At 43.0% G+C, this 24,357-nt stretch overlaps 1 protein-coding gene across 1 annotated transcript in view; it reads left to right on the plus strand.

The window, feature by feature from the left end:
* Positions 1-10,917: 10,917 nt before the first annotated feature.
* The window catches only part of EMP2 (epithelial membrane protein 2), a 32,908-nt gene continuing 19,468 nt past the window's right edge, over positions 10,918-24,357 (plus strand). Inside the window, exon 1 of the mRNA XM_073362466.2 lies at positions 10,918-11,018. The gene's annotated coding sequence lies outside the window, so the exon portion shown is untranslated. The remainder of the gene's footprint in view (positions 11,019-24,357) is intronic.

A 24,357-nucleotide genomic window follows, 5' to 3' on the forward strand; every position in this document is an offset into this window, starting at 1 on the left:
CATTGCTGTGGGTTTCAAAGAAGCAGTAGACTAACCAGGTAACTATTAAAAAAATAGTAATGTTAAATTTTAAGCCATAGGAGTAAAAGGTATTTTGAATTTTTGTAAGTAAGTTTTTTCTTTTACACACTTTGTGGCGTACCTTCCAGTGGTGGTACCCTATACGTCAGAAATGAGGGTTCCTTTAATTACTAATCCTTGTCCAGGATTGGAGTAATTGTACAAATACTTCAACTACAGACAATGGGGGAGAAAATAAGAGCGATTCTAGATTTTTATGTTAGAGTTACAGGATCATGTAAAAAGAAAAGGAGTACTTGTGGCACCTTAGAGACTAAACACATTTATTTGAGCATAAGCTTTCGTGAGCTACAACTCACTTTATCGGATGCATTCCGACGAAGTGAGCTGTAGCTCACGAAAGCTCATGCTCAAATAAACGTGTTAGTCTCTAAGGTGCCACAAGTTCTCCTTTTCTTTTTGCGAATACAGACGCGAATACAATACTAACACGACTGCTACTCTGAAAAAGGATCATGTAGTATAATCTCACTGCTTCCTCCTCAGAAATGAGTATCCTGAAATTATCTATGGACCCAAAAGAAGGAAACTTTCCAAAAAGATAAGTAGATATTCATTTTTTAAAAAGCAGAAAAATATTCTACTATAATTGTAATGGAAAAATAATAACTAATTAAGTTTTAATATAATCTCAGATCCTAGCTTATCACTTATTTTTCCATCAGGAATTGAAGTAACACAAAAAAGCTTACGGCTTAAATTTTCAAATCTGGGTGCCTAATTAAGGCTTCCATACCCACATTTATGTCCCAGTCCTGAAATCATTTATGTCAGCCAAGACAGTCACACCCAGTACATTTGTAAACTTTCATGTAAAACCAGTCATTTGGCTTATGAAAAGGGGTGGGTGGCGGGAGGGGGGGGGCGGGGGAGGATGCATCTGGCTCTCAACCTCTGCACAGTGCATTAGAGGTACAGACTCTCATGAGTAATGGGGGAAAATGCTTCCTTCAAACAAGGATAAAGCATTTAGGTCTCAGAATTTATACCAGAAGGGACCATCGTGATCATCTAGTCTGACTTCCCGCACATTGCAGGCCACAGAACCTCACCCACCCACTGCTGTAATAGACCTCTAATCTCTGTCTGACTCGCTGAAGTCCTCAGATCATGATCTAAAGTCTGCTAGTTACAGAGAATCCACCTTTTATTCTAGTTCAGGAGTGGGCAAACACAGAAGTTGTGTCTCCCCAAACAGCCAGAGGTGTCCCGGTCCCCGCCTCCTATCCAACCCCCCACCCTGCTTCTCGATCCCTGATGCCCCGTTCCCCGGAACTCCTGACCCATCCACCACCCCCTGCTCCCTGTCCCCTGACCAGCCCTGGACTCCCCACCCCTGACTGCCCCGTGCCACCCCATCCAGCCCCCTCATTCCTGACTCCCCTCCAGAACCTCTGCCCCATCCAACTCCCCTATTCCCTGCCCTCTGACCGCCCCAACCCCTATTCACACCCCTGACCATATCCCCAAACTCCCCTGCCCTCTATCCAAACCCCCAGCTCCTTACCGTGCTGCCTGGAGCACCGGTGGCTGGCGGCACCGCCCAGAGCACCGAGTCAGGCTGCAGCTCTGCAACAGCGGTGCGCTGAGGCCATGTGGGAGGGGAAACAGCAGGGGAGGGGCCGAGCAAGAGGGTCCCACGGGCTGGATGTGGCCCGTAGTTTGCCCACCTCTGCTCTAGTTCAAACCAGCAAGTAACCCATGCTTCAGAGGAAGGTGAAAAAAACCAGGGTCTCTGCCAATCTGACCTGGGGAAAAATTTCTTACAGGCCCCAAATATGGGGATCAGTTAGATCCTGAGCATGTCTGGCTGGTGGGTCTCGCTGACATCTGGGAAAGAATTCACTGTAGTGACTCAGAGCCCTCCCATCGACTGTCCTGGCCACTGGAGATATTTACTACTAGCAGTTACCAATGGGCAATCTCATCATACCTTTACTTTTTGAGGGAGCTGGAAGTAGAATGATCCATCCAGTACACTGTGTTATCAAACCAGCTGAAGGGACTTCAAGACCTGCTATTAGAAATAAGATCTTCCAAAAGGGAGTTTTATACAGATGTGTTAAAACAGTAAGTTATGACTTAATGTGGATATATAGAATAGGCTTTAAAGATTTTACAGACTGATGTGGAAGATTACACAGAGGTTAATTAGCATACTGCATACTGTGGTGAAGCTTGTCAACTAATGGTGGCACAGTGACTAACAGTTATGACAACGAACCATGCCTCTCTCAAGAGACTGAATGGGGAATTTTGGTAGATTGGATACATGCATCTAAATTCACGACACTAGGGTTAAAACTACTGCTCATGATAGAGGTGCTTTGGTATCTTCAATGACCACAAATTCTAGGACCTTGGTCTTAAATATCCTCTCCAAGATGAATCTATCACCTGTACCCTAACACCCTGCTGTCGAAGCGGACTCTTGTTCACTAGTGCAGTGGGAGAAAACCCACTGGTTGGTCTACACTAGTGCGCCCACGGATGGAAATACAGTGGTGCTAGAGCAATAAGAGAAGAACTTCAGACATGTCTGTGTAGTCAAACCAAGAGAACGTGTCAGTCACTACATCAGAGGTAGGCAATCTACGGCCCGCAGCCCACATCCGGCCCCCGGGACCCTCCTGCCTGGCCCCTGAGCTCCTGGCCCGGGATGCTAGTCCCCGGCCCCTCCCCTGCTGTTCCCCCTTCCCAGCAGCCTCAGCGCACTGCTGTTGCAGAGCCGCGGCCTGACCCTGTGCTCTGGGCGGCGCGACTGTAGCGCCGCCAGCCACTGGTGCTCAAGGCAGCACGGTTGGGGGTGGGGGGGGTTAGACAGAGGGCAGGGGAGTTTGGGGGTGTGGTCAGAGGGTGCGGAACAGGGGGGTTGGATGGGGCAGGTGCCCCGCTGGGGGGGGGCAGTCAGGGGTGGGAGGTCCGGGGGTGGTCAGGGGACAGGGAGCATGGGGTGGTGGATGGGGCAGGAGTCCCGGGGGGAGGTGGCTGTCAGGAGACTCCCGGGGGGGGGGGGGGCTGTCAGGAGACAGGGAACAGGGGGGGTTGGATGGGGCAGGAGTCCTGGGGGAGCCGTCAGGGGGTGAGAAGCGGGGTGGGGTCGGATAGGAGGCGGAGGCCAGGCCACCCTTAGCTGTTTGGGGAGACAGCCTCCCCTAACCGGCCCTCCATACAATTTTGGAAACCCAATATGGCCCTCAGGCCAAAAAGTTTGCCTGCACTACATGTTTGCTCCTGTACTACATCCTTCATCAACTACACTGGGTCCTTGGGTTGATAAGCTCACCACGGTCTCCAGACCAGCCCAGGCCTGGAGAACTTGTGACCTGTGGTAGAACCATTGAACAAGGTGCATGTTCAGTGAGAAGCCTGAAGTCATCTGGCAGGATATTAAGATCTAGAAGCATCTAATTTCTAGCTAAAAAAAACCAAATGAGTAAGTAAACTGTAAGAGAAGCAAAAATATATGGAAGAGAAAGTGAGGGAGCAAGAAAGAAGCTGATTATGCTTATTGGCAAGTTTAAGCCATTTATCCTACAGTGAAAGGAAGAAAAAAAATTACTTCTTAGTAAGTTCTATTTTTTTTGGCATGAAACACACTAACTTATCCCCTTTCTAGTCATAATTCACAGCCAGAAATACTTCATTAAAACCACCATGCTTTTAAAAAACACATTCTCTATGAAATGCTTTTGTTTGTATCAAAAGCATGGTTTAAATGACTTAATTTCCAGCTCTTCAGCCCAAGCAGTCAGCTGTTCATGCTTATGCTAGCGGGCACAGCCTTTAAAACGAGGGACTGGTTTTTCTCCCTGTCCCCTTTCAAAATTCAGAGGCCCAGCCTCCATTGCTCTGATTCCACAGTTCCAGCTTTTCCCTTCTATTTACCTCTGCAGGCTGCTTCTTCAGGCCCAAGGGTATAAGCAACTACCTCTAGCTCCACTAGCTAATAATATTCTGTACTCAGGCCAGCAACAACGCGGTTATTGAAAACATGTTTGTCCTCCCTATTGACAAAGGACGCAATCACTTCAGGTCTCTGCCAACTTCCTCCTACCTAGTAACTTGGAATACATGACTATACAAAACCTGAAGTTTTGAACACAGGGACTGTGTAGGAAGAGGCCAGTTCAGGACACTAGATTTTGTCGTGAATCACATTGAAGTGACTCATGGACAAACACATTTATTTAGTAGCTAAAGCTAAAGCAATAAATCATAAAGGGAACACACACAGTGAGGGAGGATTGCCTATGTCTGAACTCTAAGTTACTCCCAGTGCTCTCTATCAGTGGCTCTCAACTTTTCTGGAGTACTATACCCCCTGCAGGAGTCTGAATAGCCTTGCCTACCCCCAAGTTTCAAGTTACTTCTTACAAAATCAGACAAAAATACAAAAAAGTGTCACAGCACACTATTACTGAAAAATTGCTTACTTTCTAATTTTTACCATGTAATTACAAAATAAATCAATTGGAATATAAATATTGTACTTACATTTAAATGTATAGCACGTAGAGCAGTATAATAAATCATTGTCTGTATGAAATTTTAGTTTGTACTATCTTCTCTAGTGCTTTTTATGTAGCCTGTTGTAAAACTAGGCAAATATCTAGATGAGTTGATGTACCCCCTGGAAGACCTGTGTACCCCCAAGGGTACATATACCCCTGGTTGAGAGCCACTGCCCTGTATGTATAATGATCAATAGAGCCCTGGCTTCTCTCGGACTATAAGAGATAGCAGGCATTCTGAATTCTTGTCTCCTATTTCCTACATTTAAACATGAAACACAAGGACCTAGCTACCTAGAGTTCTAGCCAGGTGCTGATTTCGTACACAAAATGCCTCAAGTGAAAGGAAACCAATATTCAAAACTTGAGTAAGTCCCTACTCAGGTAATTGGGCTGTTAGCATATGGTCTCTGGCTTGTATCCATTTTCTACACTTCCCCTACTTAGGGCAAGTCAGTAGATTATATGCCAAACCAACTAAGCAAGCCAAATCTAATTCCTTAATGCTTGCAGTAAATAAAATGTTATCCTTTCCAGGGACCAACTTGATGGCCTAAATGGCCTTTTACTTTGTATCCCAAAAGAGCAGTATAGCTTGTCCTAATATAGGTGACCCTCTTTCAATAAAAATAATACCAAATACTGTACTCAGTACAGGAATCTGACATGTACTCAATTTGCAGGGAAAATGAAAGCACATAACAAACAGACCTAGGTTATAACAATCTGAATGGGAAAGCAGTTATCTCCAGTTTTGAGACTAGAGTTTTGATTTAATACAAAAACGGTAGCTCAAGCAATACCCCTAAATACTCATATTATAATTTGTTGTATTGGTAGCAGAATTTCCTAGTGTCATGCCTGTAACATTCAAGGATACTAATATTCTGACTTGTATGTTTGAAAGGATGGAATAACCTTTTCCCTTTCAGGTCCTACTTGGAAGCCAATACTGGAGCTCCTACTTGTTCTTAATCATATCTTGATCCACCTTTACTGAAGGGGAAAGCAGAGAAGATGGAGTGGCGTATGGCTGAGAGTTAGCACTTTTCCCTGTTGGACAGAGACCCAATGATCTTGATACCAAGATGGGATGTTAGATGTACGCATGCTATTCAAAGTACAGGAAGAATGATTTTAATACTGCCAACAGGACACAATGATTAGTCTTATGCCCAAATATGTGTAGAAGCCAAGTTGCATGGAGAGGCAAGGGTAAGATATTGTACCTTATTGTTGAATATTGCAGATTAAAATAGACAAAAGAAGTCTTTCATGAGCATACATAATAAAGAAAACTCCAAAAATTGGTTGTGGCTACAGTACAGTCATCAAGTTAAGGGCTAGCTTTAGACCTGATTTCACCTCTTCTGGATTTGAACTTTCCTAGTGGATTCTCATTAACCTTCTCTGTTTAATTAGATGTAACCATTTAGAGAAGATTGAGGAGAAAGTGTGTATTCAAAATGTCATGAGTGTCATAGCTATTTATAATGAATCCATGGAGTAAAGACTTTTTACCATGGTTCAATTAACACTATGTCCAGGAGATATCTTCAGATTTGCTTAAAAGCTTAGTATGTGAAAGTGACTCTTGTACAGCAGCACTGGTATCTCTCCTTGTCCTGTTTGGCAGTTGGCATTACCCAGGGGGGGAAAATATGTAAAACATTGCACGAAAGTAGTAGTCACCATGTTAATGATATGGTTACAGAAGTCATCACCCCATCCACTAGGTGAAAGGTTCTGTGCATTAAAGGAAGCAGTGGTGCTTACTGATGAAAGCAAGAGATGGTACGTCAGAAAACCTGGGTTCTGTACCCCGCTCTGTCACTGACTTGTGGTGATCTTAAGAGTCACTTGAGCAAACTATGCTTCACTGTCTCTAATAGTCAGCTGTAGATTACATTACTGGTAGGGAAATGTTCTTGGAGATGCTCTGACTGAAGGCACAACAATGGCCAAATATTTAGTTTCAGAGTAGCAGCCGTGTTAGTCTGTATCCATAAAAAGAAAAGGAGTACTTGTGGCACCTTAGAGACTAACCAATTTATTTGAGCATAAGCTTTCGTGAGCTACAGCTCACTTCATCAATGATCCGATGAAGTGAGCTGTAGCTCACGAAAGCTTATGCTCTAATAAATGTGTTAGTCTCTAAGATGCCACAAGTACTCCTTTTGTTTTTACAAATATTTAGTGGGACATTTGAATACATCCATCAGAATTAAGACATTTCTTGGTGAAATGTCTGAGCCAAGGAACAAATCCTAAAGGCTGATAGAGAGGCTTGGCCCACTTTAACTGTGAATAGTACTCTTCAGCATGGTTACAAAGCACCTAACATCCATATATTCTGACAAGCTTCACAAACATTAACTCACCTCATTTTTGAGAGGTAGGTGAACAATCCCAACTTGAAACTGAGACATGGAGAATAAGTGTCTTCCCCAAAGGTTGCAGCAAAGTAACAGAGCTGGGGAATAGCACACAGGCATTTTAACTTCCAGTCCCTTGCTTTAACCATTAGAGGCGCTTCCTCTTTGTGGATGCTTTCAAGCACCGTAACAGTCAGACAGCATATAAATACTAAGTATTGCAGGAGCTGCTCCTTTGGCCAATAATGGCAAAATATCATTTAAGGTTTAAAAAAGTCACTAGGGTTGACATAATTGAGCAATCACTGATAAGGATCTATCACTGATAAGTGATTGCTCAATGGATCAGTCACGATGATTTATTATGCTGCTTGTTTGCTTTAAATAAAACCGTAAACTCTACCCCAGGGAATTTCCCCCTAAAATGGAATATGGACAATGCTTCAGTTTTTGGAAAAAACAACAGTATCCACGTATGCAGTGTTGGTGGAGCTGCGTTGGTCCCAGGATAGGAGAGAGACAAAGGTGAGTGAAGAGATATCCTTTATTGGACCAACTTTTGTTGGCGAGAGAGAGGGGAGCTTTCGAGGACCTGAAGAAGGGCTCTGTGCAACCCAAAAGATTCTCTCATCAGCAGAAGTTGGTGCAATAAAAGATATTACCTCACCCACCTTGTTTCTCAGAACCTGTGGGCTCTCAGAAAATAAAATTATATAGCTCCAGAGACATAACAGTTCTGCTTTAACCTCACTACATGGGGCCAGACTGCAACCTGACATACAACCCAGTAGGGGGAAGAAGCCGGGGTAAATGAGCACAACATGGCCTATAGTGTTGTACAAGACAGTCTTGCACCAGTGCTATTTCAGCTCCTTTCCCCCCCTCCCTCGGGGGCAGGAGAAACTGACACAACTGCAGCTCCTTCACTCAGGGCCCTCTCCTTGGGTAAGGTAGAGGTGAGAGGCTGAAGTCTCATTCGGTTACCTTGCAAGTTGTATCCTCGCTGTGCAGTTGCTCACCAGCTGGTAGTGGATCCAACACTCAGCAGTACCTGCCCCAGGGAGCTCAGCATTACCTCCTGCCCAGGACAGGTTTTACTTCCTGCTGGGCTGCCCCCGAGGCAGGCCTTTGCATGCTGTTGCTCCGCATGCCAGGGAAGGGTTCTTCCTCCTGCTGCAGCTTGCAGCTGCTAGGAGACTCCCTTCTCATCTGCTGCAGCTCCAGCACCAAGTCCCAGCATGGGGGAGAGGGGAGAGGAGAGCTTCAGGGCAGCCCCTTTCTGCTGTTCTTCCTCTTCCTCTGGGGAATCAATTGCTTGAAACCAAAGAGCACAGCCTCTCTCCTCCCTCATTCCAGCTGCCCTTTCAGTTGCATACATGACTGGAAGGGCAGAAGGAGGGGGTGGTGGAGTACGCACTCGCAGGTGTTGGAGCTCAGCACAGGTATTCATTCATTCCACCCAGGGGAAAATATTACTTCCCCTCCCTTCTCACAACAGGTGCATGGGGAGGCCCAGTCAGGCAAGTAGAGGACTGTGCTGGGGGAAGCCTTACTGCTGTCAACCCATTATGGCTTTGCTAGACTGGCAGCCTCCCCCCCACACCACGTTTTGCTGTAAAGATGGTGGGGAAATAATACACTTAGGTGGAGGAGGCCCAAGTCCTCCCTTCATATGCAAAGACCCCACCTAGATGGAGATGAGGAGCAGAGGGTTGAGGGTGGGCACCCCCAGAGTAACAAAAGGAGTGGTGTAAGGTGGGCGAGGTAATACTTGTTATTGAACCATCATCTGTTGGTGACATAGAAGCTTTTGAGCCACACAGAGCTATTCCCGGAGTCTGGGAAAGGTACACCCAACAAAATGCAATGTGGAACAGATTGTTCAGCATAAAGTAGTTAGCGCATATTGTAAGGGACCATTCATAGAGTGGCCCATTAGCACCTCTGCAGGCACAGAACAGAAAGAGAGGGTTTAGTGGGTTACAGATTGTTGTAATAATCCATAGATCCAGTGTCTATTCAGTCCATGATTTTTAGCGTCTAACATGCTAACTAATCTGCTCCACCATGCATTTTTCTGTGAGGCTAGGAGCCCCTCTGTGACATGAAGAAAATGTCTGTGTGACTTGAAAGCTTGTCTGTCTCACTAACAGAAGTGGGTCCCTAACCCTCACTCCCCTTGTCTTGCTAATGTCTTGAGACAGCCTTGACTGTAATTACACTTCATGCAAAGAGTGTTGTCAGTCTGCACAGCAGTCGGAACCTCCGTGCATGAGTAGAGCCTGCCACTACTTCCACTCCAGTGGGGTTAGTGCTATGGTGCAGGGCCCCAGGGGTCTGTGTGTGTGGCCTTGATCCAGCCCTGGGTCTCCTTTCCACGGTACTGTACCTCTTTCATAGAATATCAAGGTTGGAAGGGACCTCAGGAGGCCATCTAGTCCAACCGGGTGCTCAAAGCTAGGCCAATCCCCAACGAAATCATCCCAGCCAGGGCTTTGTCAAGCCTGACCTTAAAAAACCTCTAAGGAAGGAGATTCCACTACCTCCCTAGGTAACCCCTTCCAGTGCTTCACCACCCTCCTAGTGAAAAAGTTTTTCCTAACATCCAACCTAAACTGCAACTTGAGACCATTACTCCTTGTTCGGTCATCTGGTACCACTCAGAACAGTCTAGATCTCTCCTCTTTAGAACCCCCCTTCAGGTAGTTGAAAGCAGTATCAAATCCCCCCTCATTCTTCTCTTCTGCAGACTAAACAATCCCAGTTCCCTCAGCCTCTCCTCATAAGTCATGTGCTCCAGCCCCCTAATAATTTTTGTTGCCCTCCGCTGGACTGTTTCCAATTTTTCCTTCTTGTAGTGTGGGGCCCCAAACTGGATGCAGTACTCCAGATGAGGCCTCACCAAAGTCAAATAAAGGAGAATGATCAAGTTCCTCAATCTGCTGGCAATGCCCCTACTTATACAGCCCAAAATTCTGTTAGCCTTCTTGGCAACAAGTGCACACTGTTGACTCATATCCAGCTTCTGATCCACTGTAACCCCTAGGTCCTTTTCTGCAGAACTGCTGCCTAGCCATTCGGTCCCTAGTCTTTAAGGAGTGTGATTCGTCTTGCATACCCCAAAGTTTCATCTCACTTAAAAACTACTTGCTTACAAAAATCAGACAAAAATACAAAGTATCACAGCACACTTACTGAAAAAGAGTAAGTGTTTTTACCATATAACCATAAATAAATGGACTGGAATATTTCAATGTATAGTATACAGAGAAGTATAAACAAGTCATTGTATGAAATTTTAGTTTGCACTGACTTCCTAGTGCTTTTTTGTAGCCTGTTGTAAAACTAGGCAAATATCTAAATGAGTTGATGTACCCCTGAGTACCCGCAGGGGTATGTGTGCCCTGGGTGGAGAATGTCTCTGTTAAACTGCAGAAACAAACAGTAATTTATTTGCAAATCCCACAGCTTTTTTAAAAGGGAAACCTAGGCCCGTGTGTGCACTCTCCCTAATCTCATGGGTGATTATTGTAGCATCCCACCTTTCTCGTTCCTCTTGGACAAAGCCAATTTATTAGGCTGGCAATATTAAAAAAAAAAAAAAAAGAGAGGGAGGGGGAGGTAAAGAGGGGAAATCCTTCAAGTCTCAGTGGAGACTGAAATTAGAAATTCTAGTCCTCAGGAGCTGTCTGTGACCCCCCAATACAAAGAGTTTGGAAGCCAAGCCTAGCCATTAACATGCAGGAAAGGGAGACCTAACTATCTGTATGTGTTCAGAGATTGAAACGGGCGGGAAAAGTTTGTTCCAGGTTTCCCTCCACACACACCCCCCTCCGCATTTCCAGGCAGTTGAGAGGCTCTTTTGAAAATTATTTTCTTTCCACACCCAGTTTGCTTCTGACATCATTCATCCAGGGAGGGAGGGCTGGAGAGAGCCAGACCTTCAAAACAACCCAGAGTCCTGCAGCATCTTCCCCTCGGATCTGCCTTGCTCGCCACCATCTCCCTGCTCAGATCTCTGGGCAACTCCTGAGGACACAAGCAGCCCGTGAGTAGCCTTGCTGGTTAGTGAGGGAGGGGTTGGTGGAGGGTGTTGCATTTTATTATGAGAGAAAGTTTTGCAAGCAGTGCTGGCTGCCAGATGGGATTTAGTGGAGAGGGAGAGGAAAGGGATCTCTACACTGCTGGAGGGAGAGAAATTGCTTTTCCAGCAAAGAAAGGGAGAGACCAAGAAAGCAGGGGTTTGTCTAGAACAAACATTTCTAAAAATGGGACATCCACAAATACTTTTTGTTTAGGCTTTTGCTGCTTAGCTGGTCCTTCTAAAACTGGCACTTAAAAAGGTAAAAAGAAAAGGAGTACTTGTGGCACCTTAGAGACTAACCAATTTATTTGAGTATAAGCTTTCGTGAGCTACAGCTCATCCGATGAAGTGAGCTGTAGCTCATGAAAGCTCATGCTCCAATAAATTGGTTAGTCTCCAAGGTGCCACAAGTACTCCTTTTCTTTTTGGAAATACAGATTAACACGGCTGCTACTCTGAAACTTTAAAAGGTGTTGCCCTTCTCCTGTGAAACTCTGCCTAGAGTGGCCTTGAAAACTATTCACTTCCCCAGAGAATCAGGCAGCACTTTGGAAACCTTTTAGTTTCTCTGTCAAACTATCTTGCTTTGAAATTTTAGACTTTAAAAAAATATGAAGAGAGTCTTCATCGGAAGATATTGCTCAGCCTATCAAAATCCAGGAGGAACTTGGGGGCGGAGAGGGAGGGCAGAAGAAACTTGAAATTCACTTTATTGCAAGTAACTTAAAGCCTGGACAATACAACTGTAAACTTTTTCTGGGATAGTCTCTTTCTATGTGATTCACTGCAGGGTTTGCTACGCTCCAACAAGAACTCGGGCTGATCTTGACTACTGTGCCCCCCCTAGTGGAAGCACAAAATATTTAAACATAATTCAGTACAGATTTTTGGCTTATGAAATTCTTGCTGGTGTTAAATGTTTTTTCCTCTTTAACTAGACTAGAGTTTTTAAAAGCCATCTGCCTTCCTACAGCTGCATGCTTGTACCTCTTTCCAGATGAGCTGTCCTCTCTCCTCCAGAGGGACTAATTGCCAGATTCAGGCAAATGGCCTTTAGTAATTTATGTTGCTCATAACACTCCGTAGTAAATTTTAGAGGTTGTCCTGTTTGGAGATAGCTGCTAAGAATGTTCCAAAGCCGTCCCCAGTTCAGCCAGGTAACACTCAGGAAGCTACTAACTCTCTGTTCATGCTGCCAACAAGAAATGTTCACCTGCACTGAGGCAGGACCAAGTAAACCTAGACCAGTGGTTCCCAACCAGGGGTATGCATACCTCTAGAGGTACACAGAGGTCTTCCAGGGGGCACATCACCTCATCTAGATATTTGCCTAGTTTTACCGCAGGCTATATAAAAAGCACTAGTGAAGTCAGTACAAACTAAAATTTCATACAATGACTTGTTTATACTGCTGTATATAACATACAGTATACACTGATATGCAAGAACAATATTTATATTCCAACTGATTTATTTTATAATTATATGGTAAAAATGAAAAAGTAAGCAATTTTTCTATAATACTGTGCTGTGTCACTTTTGTATTTTTATGTCTGATTTTGTAAGTAAGTAGTTTTTAAGTGAAGTGAGACTTGAGGGTACTCAAGACAGATCAGACTCCTGAAAGGGGTCCAGTAATCTGGAAAGGTTGAGAGCCATTGATCTTGACCATCCTTGATACGTGTTTGTCAAACCTGTTCTTAAAAGCTGACAAAGATGGGGATGCCACAACCTTCTTTGGAAGACTATTCTAGAGTCTTTATAACCTTTGTAGTTAGAAAGTTTCTCCTAATATCTAACCTAAATCTCCCTTGCTGCAGATTAACTCCATTACTTCTTCTCCTGACTTCAGTAGATATAGACAACTGATCACTGGCCTCTTTTTAACCGCCCTTAACATATTTGAAGACTTATCAGGTCTCTTGAAACTTCTCAAGACTAAACACATGCAGTTTTTTTTTAACTTTTCCTCATAGGTAAGATTTAGAAAAATCTTATTTTTTGTTGCTATCCTCTGGACTCTCTCCAATTTGACTGCACAGTGTGGCGTAAAGAGGAACAATTATCTTACATACAATACACCCCAGAATGATATGAGCCTTTCACACAGCTGTATCATATTGTTGGCTCCTATTCAATTTGTGATCCACCATTACCTGGAGATCCTTTCCAGCAGTATTACCACCTTGCCAGTCATAGCTATAAAATGGGGAATAAATTTGATTTTTCCTTCTTTGAACTTGTCTCTAGAATTTCATCTTGTTGAATTCAGACCCAATTCTTCAATTTGTCAAAGTTTTGAATTCTAATCCTGTCCTGCAAAGTTCTTGCAACCCCTCCCACCTTGGTGTCATCTGCAATTTTCAGAAGCATATTCTCCACTCTATTGTCCAAGCCATTAATGAAAATTTTGACTAGCACCAGACCCAGTACTAACCCCCTTTGGGACCCCACTAGATACACCCTCTCAGTTTAACAGAAAACCACTGATAGCTACTATTTGAGTATGGTCTTTCAACCAGTTGTGCACTCATCTTATAGTAATTTTATCTAGACCACATTTCCCTAGTTGGCTTATGAGAATGGCAACAGCCTTACTAATAATTAAGATATGACCTCTACTGCATCCCCCCCATCTACTAGGCCAGCAATCCTGTCAAGAAGGAAACTAGGCTGGTTTGGTATGAGTTACTCTTGACAAATGTATGCTGGCTTTTTCTTATCACCTTATTATCCTCTAGGTACTTACAGATTAATTGTTTAATAATTGGTCCTAGTATCTTTCCAGGTGTTGAAGTTGCTGCATTCATTAATATGCAGTTGACAGCAACTGCTTGTTAACAGGATGCATAGAGACTTCCCTCTCTAAAATTTGATTGTGCATCTCTTAAATATTACATGAGTGCAGGTTTGAAAGAAGTTCCTCCTGAATTTTGTAGATGCCTGAGTATTCTGCTTATTTGCAGCCTGGGTTCTCTGAAGCAACTGATTACATAGAGACGACTATTTGGGGGGAGGGATAGCTCAGTGGTTTGAGCATTGGCCTGCTAAACCCAGGGTTGTGAGTTCAATCCTTGAGGGGGCCATTTGGGAACTGGGGCAAAAATTGGGGATTGGTCCTGCTTTGAGCAGGGGGTTGGACTAGATGACCTCCTGAGGTCCCTTCCAACCCTGATATTCTATGATTCTATGATTACTTCAGAGGATACCACATACTCCTGTGGAATGGCTGTAAAAATGCATGCCAGATCTTCCTAAATGGGATTGAAAATCCACAACCTTATTTTCAATCTTGATCAACAATGAAAAGCAGCATATTATACTCACTTTCAGACTCATCAGCCCACATTAGTATGACAGCTATACAGAACAGGATCGATCTCTGCCTAATGAATGGTCCATTAGTTTGCCAAACAAAATATTTGTAATGCATCTTCTGGAACAGCCTGACCGCATGACAGCCACAAGTTTCACTTTCAATTGCACCAGATCAAAATCAAGATGAGAAGAAATAATCACTAAGAATAAAGCTGCTTGTTCTCAATTGAATTTTAATTCCAATCATATGTTACAATAACTCATGGCCCTGACAGGATCACTATGGAATGAAATATTAGCAGTTGAAGAATCTGCTCTCTTCAGTTTATGGCTGATTGTTTTGCAGGTAATAGATGTATTTATCACCCTTGTTCTTGGCAGTTTAGTTGTAAATTTTACATTAGCTGAAAGCAAAAATTCTCATTATCTACAGAATTAGTGTCTGATTCTAAACCAAAATCAAAACAGTTTGAAACTGTTATATTCATGAGCATAAAGTATTAGATAGCTATCAATATTATATATCATTGGCCAAAGTTAAAACAATTATATCTTTCTCTTGTACTGAATTAGATGCATTTTGCTTAATTTGGAAAGACAGACTCTTCTTTTGTTTTTGGCTAATTAGGTGGAACAGCATAAGTCACACTAGCTGTTCCAGTGCATCTGGAATAACAGTTTGAATAAATGGCAGTCTGTTTTCAGTAGAGGTCATTTGTTGAGCTGTACTCTTACAAATGTGTCTAGAATTAGGGCAACAAAAGTAATTTGGTCAGCCTTTTCAGTAGTATTCTGAAGAGTTCACTGAGCCAGACTGACCCCAGATTTCTGCCAACATAGACACTGCTGGAGGGCCTGATAGAACAAAGCCTGACACTTTGCACTGGGGAGATTCTGAAAGAGGGGCCAGTCACACCAAAAAAAGTGGCCAAGCTCCTTCCCAGTCAGAGTGGGACTAGGACATGCATGGATTCATTCACTCCCTCCATGAACTGGCACTCACAAGGCTTTTCTGGAGCTTTTGGGGAGTTACAGCTACTCCCCAATTTCCCTGCTCCAACTTCAGTAAAACTGGCCTCAAGTCTCTTGCTCCTCAATGTTAGAAAGACAACTATGCCAGAAGATTCCATAGAGTCCCACATACTTCTTCATGAGACCTGGTGACCAAAATGCAAGATGTGGAAGGAAACCTTTGGAGCTCCTTTAAAAATGGAGAAGACCCCTCCCCAAAAATATAAACCTAAGAAATTCTACAGTTTCTTTGAGATGGTTGATTTGTGTTAGTGATCAGTTTTAGGTACCACCACTCATATTGATCACCCGGCTATATAGTTCAAAATTGAATTTCTAAAATACTTTGTTTTCTCTTTATATTAATCAGTGGGACTGTAGGTTGAAGGAGCAGGAACAACGTATGTGATTTCTTCCAAAGATAGGAAGGAATTTAGAGGCCTGTGGGTCACTGCAATCCAAGAGAAGGATTTTAAAGCATGTGGGGGTAAATTGCTGGTATAACCTGACTGACCTGCCATGGAATTAAAGTGCCTAGTAGAACTTGTTCTGTCCTTGGAAGATAGGTTGTTTGTGCACTGAATAAATCTGTTGCTTTTTTCTTTTTAAATAGTAGTGATTTTGGACCTCATTACAGTTAAAACATCAGTTTTGCTCAATTTGATCATGAAGAGATTTCAATGTATTTGTGACCCAAGAACCTCTGGGTGCCAACTGGCAGAGTGCATAGACGGTGTATAGAATTTTACAGGAGCCAGTAGCCCCCTATTCATCTTAATCACTGCAAAATGTGTATATGGATACTATTTAAAAAGCATTGTCTATACAGGCAGTCCTCAGACTTATGACACAATTGGTTCCTGAAAATTGCATCATAAGTTGAAAGGTCATAACTCGGAACTGCAGTCCACTCCATTGCAGGACCAAGTGTCAAAGTCAAAACCAATTGTTGTAAGTTGAATCAGGGTGTCAATTCAGAAATGTCGTAAGTACCGTGCATCATAAGTCAAATGTCAGAAAAGTCGAGGACTGTCTGTTCTGAAAATTATGTTAAGGCAGGTAACCAGGAGGTAATATGTCCCAGACAGGACGCTTCTCTCTCTCTGTCCGGTAGTGTGTACTGGACATTGTATGTCTGACAGTGAATGCCTGTTGGCATACTGAGCCAAATGCTAATCAAGAGATTATGAAATCTTCAAGAGGAAATTGACAGAAAAAAAAAACAGCAGGAGGGGTCCTTGTGTATGAGTAAAGACAATGGATTGTTGAGGGCAACACAAGTATTGCCCTGCAGGCCTATGCAGGCCCCCCTCTTTCTCTCTGTAGGTTAGAGATGAGCATACTCTAACCCCTGAGCATTCCTGGAGCGTCCAACCCCTCTTCCACTGGACACTCGCAGTATTCACATATTTGCTGCTACCAAAGAAGCAGTACACCCCGGCTTGCCAGTTTCGCCTCAGATCACTGTGCCACATAATGCAGAGTACTTACATTTTTTTGCTGTAAACATATGTAACAGTTTATTGAATAAAGTGTAGAGATTCAAGTGATAGCAAGAAGAAGTATCAAATGGTTACACATGAAATGAAACATCCATTCTAGAACCTAGACTGACTTAACTAGATACTTTGGGGGAGCAACGTTCTGTAAGACACAAAAGTCCTTCCAGTGTGTTACAGCCAGGCTTGGCTGTGACCCTCTGTTCATAAGACACAAACACTGTTAGCTTGTCTCCTTAGTGAAGGATCCAGGGTGTACCTCAGCAGTCCCCCTTTCAGCTGTGTGGAGCACAATCACTAAATCAGAATCACTTCAAATCAGTTAGGGTACAGCGTCACATGGGTGTTTGACAGTTTTATGCAGTGTTACAAAGAGTTAGTTCAGAATATGGTTGGCATGTGCACCACATTTAAACCATTCACTGTTCCTAAGTTCTCCAGTATGTTCAATTGTCTGGGAATCAAGTAGGCAAAAGGAAGATTATAGAAATGGGGGTGTTACATTGGCTTGTAAACAGGAGCAGCAAACAGGGAAGTTTTGCAAGGGAGTTCTCCAGGCTAACAAGGAGGAGAGACTAAGTGACCCTCCCCCATCTGTTACCAACTCCCCACTACTCTAGTGAGACTAGGACTGCAGGGTTCCTTCTTGCTGCTCCTTCTTGCGCTTTATACTGGTTTTATACTGCTCAGGCTTCCCCTGCTGAGTGGGGCTTCAACGTCAGTTAGACCTTCTCAGCCCTGACTCTCTTCCAGGTGCAGCCTGTCACAGGATTAATTGGCTTTTTTTGCCTACTTAGGCCTTGTATGGGAGTGGGGGACACCCATTCACATCCCCTCCCTGCAAAAAAAACCCACCCCCACCCAGAAAACCCTTCTAAGAGTAGGAGATGTGCAGCCAGAAGTCCAGCAGAGTGGAGGCTATACAGGGCTGAGCTACACTAGAAAATGAGATCAACCCAGCTACATCACTCAGGTGTGGAAAATCCACACCCCGAGTCACATAGTTAAGCCAGCTTAAGTCCCCATGCTGCATGTGTCCCAAAAATCTCTGGCTGCCAGAAACTGAGACTTGCTGACAGGGGAAGGATCACGCAGAGTTGTCCTCTTCTGTTCATTCCCTCTGAAGCATCTGCCACTGGCCACTGTCAGAGACAAGATCCTAGCTTAGATGGACCATTTGTCTGACCCAGTATGGCCATTTTTATTAGTTGGTAAGGACATTTTTAATTTTTCAAATTAGACTTGTCAAGGTTCCTCCCCCACTCTGAACTCTAGGGTACAGATGTGGGGACCTGCATGAAAAACCTCCTAAGCTTATCTTTACCAGCTTAGGTCAAAAATTCCCCAAGGTACAAAATATTCCACCCGTTGTCCTTGGACTGGCCGCTACCACCACCAAACTAATACTGGTTACTGGGGAAGAGCTGTTTGGACGCGTCTTTCCCCCCAAAATACTTCCCAAAACCTTGCACCCCACTTCCTGGACAAGGTTTGGTAAAAAGCCTCACCAATTTGCCTAGGTGACTACAGACCCAGACCCTTGGATCTTAAGAACAATGAACAATCCTCCCAACACTTGCACCCCCCCTTTCCTGGGAAATGTTGGAATAAAAGCCTCACCAATTTACATAGGTGACCACAGACCCAAACCCTTGGATCTGAGAACAATGAAAAAGCATTCAATGTTTTACAAGAAGACTTTTAATAAAAAATAGAAGTAAATAGAAATAAAGAAATCCCCCCTGTAAAATCAGGATGGTAGATATCTTACAGGGTAATTAGATTCAAAAACATAGAGAACCCCTCTAGGCAAAACCTTAAGTTACAAAAAAAAGATACACAGACAGAAATAGTTATTCTATTCAGCACAATTCTTTTCTCAGCCATTTAAAGAAATCATAATCTAACACATACCTAGCTAGATTACTTACTAAAAGTTCTAAGACTCCATTCCTGGTCTTTCCCCGGTAAAGACCAGCATATAGACAGACACAGACCCTTTGTTTCTCTCCCTCCTCCCAGCTTTTGAAAGTATCTTGTCTCCTCATTGGTCATTTTGGTCAGGTGCCAGCGAGGTTACCTTTAGCTTCTTAACCCTTTACAGGTGAGAGGAGCTTTCCCCTGGCCAGGAGGGATTTCAAAGGGGTTTACCCTTCCCTTTATATTTATGACAAGACTAATTACAAAACTTCTGTAGAACATAAAACTACACTTTATAGAAAGAGGTGATGAGCAGGTTGCTACAAACCTAACAATAGCAGCTCACTTCTTTGACCAGAGAACTATTGATACAAGTACAGAATCCAGCTTGCAGTTTCTTGGCAATGTCTTTATGTGTGTAATACATTGTATTAATTTCCCTGACAACTTTACATATCCTCAGGGCTAATAATTTGAAGAGTATTCACAGGCTAACATGTTAAAATCTAGTTGCCAAAAGTAAATTTCTTAATTCAATAGCTAAACACCTAACTAGAACTTGGCTGTTTTGTTCCTGCCCTTGTACCCGAAAGGGCTAACATCACCCCAGTGAAGGGCTGTGTGGCAGGAGAAGGAGAATGGAGCAGGGCCCACACACCCATCCTCCGAAATAGATATACTCTGCCTACAGGGGTAGGTAGGGTGCATGGAGTCCTTGCTGCAATCACTGAATGGAGGTGGGACCCTGTTGCCACTAAGTGGAGAACAGAGCCATTGAGGGTGTACGTGGTTTACCTTATGTTGATTACCTTAATCTAACCCTGACTGGATTTACTCATGGGTAAGGGTTGAATGACTGAGAAAAAAGAGTAGATATGAACTTTGGGGCAGGAACATGTCTTAACAGGACCACTCCTGGAATACTTAGAAATGGGTAAAGGGGCCAAATGCTTCTGTTACACCAGTGTAAATCTCACATTCTGGATTCACACCAGCATAGCAGGGAGAGGGGAGGAAGAATTGGACCAGAATTTCATTCTTGGCTAAATTTCTCCTATTATTATGGATTTAATTTACACTCTGACAAATACTAATGAGTACAAAATAATTACATTCAGTCAAATTTTTAATACCATTGAAGGCTAATTAAAGTAGAACCACTAACACTTCAATCCTTGGCTTGTTCAAAGTTATCATGGAGGCTTTCAAGGCTGATTCCCCACTCTGGCTCTTCGAGTGCAGAACGTGGGGGCCCGCAAGGGTTCTAAAAATTAATACTGACCACTCCAGGCTCGTATTAAACTTGCAAGTTTACAGCTTCTCTGACCTTGGATTGGTAAATGCTGCTACCATTCAAGTGCAGAACCTCTTTGAGAGCCCAGAAAGGTGTACTTGGGAACTCCGTCCTGTGGGGTACCCTCAAGCCCTTTCACCACCCCTCTGGGGAAGAGCTGAGGAAAAATAAAAATAAAAATAGCTGTTGCCACCAGCTAATTAAACAACAAGTGCACAAACCTCTTAGGGCACAAAAATCCAATCCTGTTCTTAAAAAAAGTACATTTTATTATTTAAAAAAAGAGAGAGAAAAATACATCTGGGAACTCAGACTGTTGCTAGATATTAAAAGAGCAACTACAAGGATTAAGCACCAAGACTAGCTTTCTTGAGGTCCAGCTTAAAGTTTACAAGCAAAACAAAAGCACCTGGGGCTAGCACAGAGCAGTCCACAAGCCATAATGAAATAAAAGGGATAAACCTAATCACGTCTTCCTAGACATTTCCTGATCTACTTACATTGCTGGAGTTTTAAATGAGTAGTTTCTAGGTATGATACTGATGATTTTTCATACCTGGCCCAAGCTTCTTATTGCATAGCTGCTGCCCTGTCTGCCTCTCCCCGGGAGAACGACCGACAGACAGACAAAAGGGGAGTCTTTTCTCCATTTTAAAAAGTTCTAGCCTTCCCATTGGCTCTTTTGGCCAGGTGCCCACTCACTTCCTTTTATCTATGCATAGCAGTGAGACTTTTTAACCCTTTACAGGTAGAGCAATTAGAGAACAGCTACTAAGAGGGATTTTACAGCTAACTGGCTGGGTGAGTGTCTATAAAAGGGAGCTCTCCCCACCCCCCTCAATTTATCACAGACGCCCAATCACAGTTTATACTTGCCAGAATACTTTCAATCATCACAGCTGGCTAATGAACAACTTAAGCAAATAGTAGGCCTGTTTTTTCCACTGCCTGGAATCTGTTGTAGCTGCATACTTTGAAGGAGAAAATAACTGCAGAATGTGCTAGGCAGTGTCCCAAAGAACATCTGAGAGGCACTTCTATTTATTTGGTTTTATGATGCTTATTTTAATAGTCTAGCCTGTTTAAAAAGTCTGACACATTTATCCAAGTGGAAAAGCATTCAGAGTCTCTTCTTTATCTGTCCCTCATCTTAAAGAATGATGCTCAATTTAGTCCCAAAATTGCACCCTGCAAATGTAATGTTAAATAGCTTCAGCTAATGAAACTGAAGTTAATTCTTTTCACTAAAGGAATTAATCTAACAGTATTAAGTTTCCTGAATTTTGTGTCTTGCATATTGTCCCATGTTTAGGCCTCAGCAGGTTGACAAGTGTGCAGAGAAAGCTTTTGCTAGTTTGAAAAAAAAAAATCCACTAACTGAACCAGCTTATTTTACTTTTCTAACTGAAGATTATTGGCCATGGAAAAGAAGTCCTGCATACTAGATTTTAAAAAAATGTAAGTTTCCAGTCTGTTCTTACAAACCAGTGAATTTTATACAAGTTTAGGGACAAAGGTACAATGAAAACCTGAACTGGCTTCTATGTTACCATGTGATATGTCACAAGATGCCATGAGATGTTGCACAAGAACTCTGAGTAAAATAAGTTATTGTGATTAAATCAAAAATCTTGTGATACATCATAAGGTAACAAACCTCTCATGCCAATCCATACAAAGTTTTTTCTTCTAACTTAAAAACATGTAGCTTTGACAGTACTCGGAGTTCCTAAAAAATGAAACAGGCTTCTCCTGATTCAGTTTTGAGCTATAATGACGTAGAAAATACAGCTAAGGCTTGAAATCATGAGTTAAAATTTGGACATTTGCTCTTCTTCCTGCACTCTAACAAATCTCAAATGGTTGGGAAGTTCTTAACCAGATGCTGAACAACAAGTTAGGGTAAGATCCTCTCCCTATCTTACACTGAATTCGCTCAGTTATTCAAACTATTCAATGTCCCTATGAAATTGGGATAATCACCTTGATTTGGAGATGCATGGACATGATCTGGCTGCTGCCATAAAGTCGGAATACTCAAGGGTTTTAAGCTTCCATACAACTGCTCGTGGATTAGAATTTGAAACTCTGAGAAGACTGCACAGAGATACTGTATCTCTGAATTTTGGATTCTGTGTATTCTAAAAACTCAGGGGTACTCTTGCTTTCTCCTGAGTACATAGCCCAGATGGAAATGATATGAAGAGCTAGTTTGTGATTAATAGGCAGAGGACAGGAGTTGACATTGCAGGGTAAAATTACCATCACCTAAATGCAGTGAACACAGGATAAAATAAGTAGAACATCTTTCCTTGGTAGAAATCTTTTGGTCCCAGAAAATGAAGAATTGACAAATAGTGGAAGAGTTTGACAAGCAAAGGGTGGGATGCTGAAGTTGCCTTCCAGAACTCAGGCTTTATTCAATGAAGGAGGTCAAGGTAGATACATCCAAGCTTTGAACTTCAGTAAAAAACAAACAAACCAACCAAAAAAACACTTGCCATATGAAGGGGGAGGAACAGTTGATACAGAAGGAGAGAAAAACCTAAGTGATAAACATCATGGAGTTAAAGTTGTAGAGGTCTTAAAAGGGTGTTCCAAATAGGAGTAATGGAATTAAGATGAGAAATTTAGGCTGAATATCAGGAAACTTCCTGACAGGGAGAAGTCTCTCAGTGGAAAGAGTTATATCACCAGAGATGGCATCTAGACTGGAAAGCAGTGGTAATTCTTTTGCAGAGAAGTCCTGCATTAGCAGAGATGGACTGTCTTCTACTTGCTAATCTGAACAACAAGCAAAACTTAGTTTTTCCTGTATTGTCTTACACTTAAATAACAGAAAACAAGTCAGGAGGCTGAAGCTGCCTTATTTTCTTAGTAAGAGTAAGGGACTGGTATTGATCCCTATACTGCTGCTAACATGTCATGCAGGGGCAAGTTATTCCCTGTCCAATAATGTGTTTGTTGAAAAACTGTCTACTAGTTACAATACAGTATTCCATTTTGAAATAGCAAGGGGAGAGCCAACATTGAATACAGTGCCAAATGCCATGCTGTTGGCTTGGCAGGCTACAACGAGGGGTTAATCTATTGCTGAAAGAACTGGGTACAACTGCGAACATGAAGAGAACTCTTGGAAAAGTGTTGTTGGTGGCTGACAAGACAAAGTGAACAACTAGGATACAAAAAAAAAATGGATAGGTTACTGTACTATCTGGACAAGTAAACAGTCAAGATACAGAAGTGTCTGAATATTGATGGATGGAAGTCTTCTCATCTGAACCCTTCCTAATGTTCAAGAACTACACAACTAAATCACTTGAGACAAAATCAAGTGATGAATGATCTGGTTTCCTCTGAGCTTTAAGTGGCTTCTGGAAGGAAACTGGCCATTGTTTATGTAAATGGTACAAATTAAAGGTGGCATGTTACATGCCAAGGGATTTGAAGGATAGAGAAGCAGAAGTAGCTGCTTATAGGAGGGTATAAGATAAAGCGCATGTAACCTGATTTCTCAACCTTTTTGTCACCTTTGAATTTCAAACCAGCATGTTTTGCTGAGAGTTAGTCTGCCTCAGACACAGTAGATAAATTGACATGCGTCTGTGAAAAGGGGGAGTTATGAGAGAAGCAATATAGGCTGAGGCCTGGTCTACACTACAAAGTTATGTCACATAAGCTGCCCTCCATAGACCTCATTGTTCATGTGTCTGTGCTTAAATTTGTCTCCCACTGACCTAAACGCCCTGTCACAGAGATGCAGTAACGCCTCCTCCCCAACCGGCACTGAGCTGCGGTCGATGTACTGAGGTTGATGTAGCGTGAGTGTAGACGCTGCATTACCTATATCGATCCTAACAGTCTGCTAGCAGCTATCCCATAATGCCTGACACTGACAGCTCTCATCACACTTGTGAATTCCACTGCCCAGGGTCACAGACACCAGAAGTCCCCTCTCTCTGCCCCATTTTAAGCCCTGCAACTTTTAAAATGCCTTTTCCTGATTGCTCAGCTTGGCGAGCACACACAGCAGCTCTCCATTGTTGTGTGAAGCTGACCATGCCGGCTACATGCTCCAGATGTGCTCTGGCTTGGAGTACACAAGAGAGATTGGAGCCCTTGGGGAGAAGCGGCTGTGTGGGCAGAGCTACAGACCAGTTGTAGAAATGTGGACATCTACCGGCAAATTGCACAGGGGATGCAGGAGAAGGGGTGTGACAGGAATCAGCAGCAATGGCACATGACAGCGAAGGAACGACAA

Source organism: Lepidochelys kempii, chromosome 10 (genome assembly GCF_965140285.1).
Source record: "Lepidochelys kempii isolate rLepKem1 chromosome 10, rLepKem1.hap1, whole genome shotgun sequence".
NCBI classification, from domain to species: Eukaryota; Metazoa; Chordata; order Testudines; family Cheloniidae; genus Lepidochelys; species Lepidochelys kempii.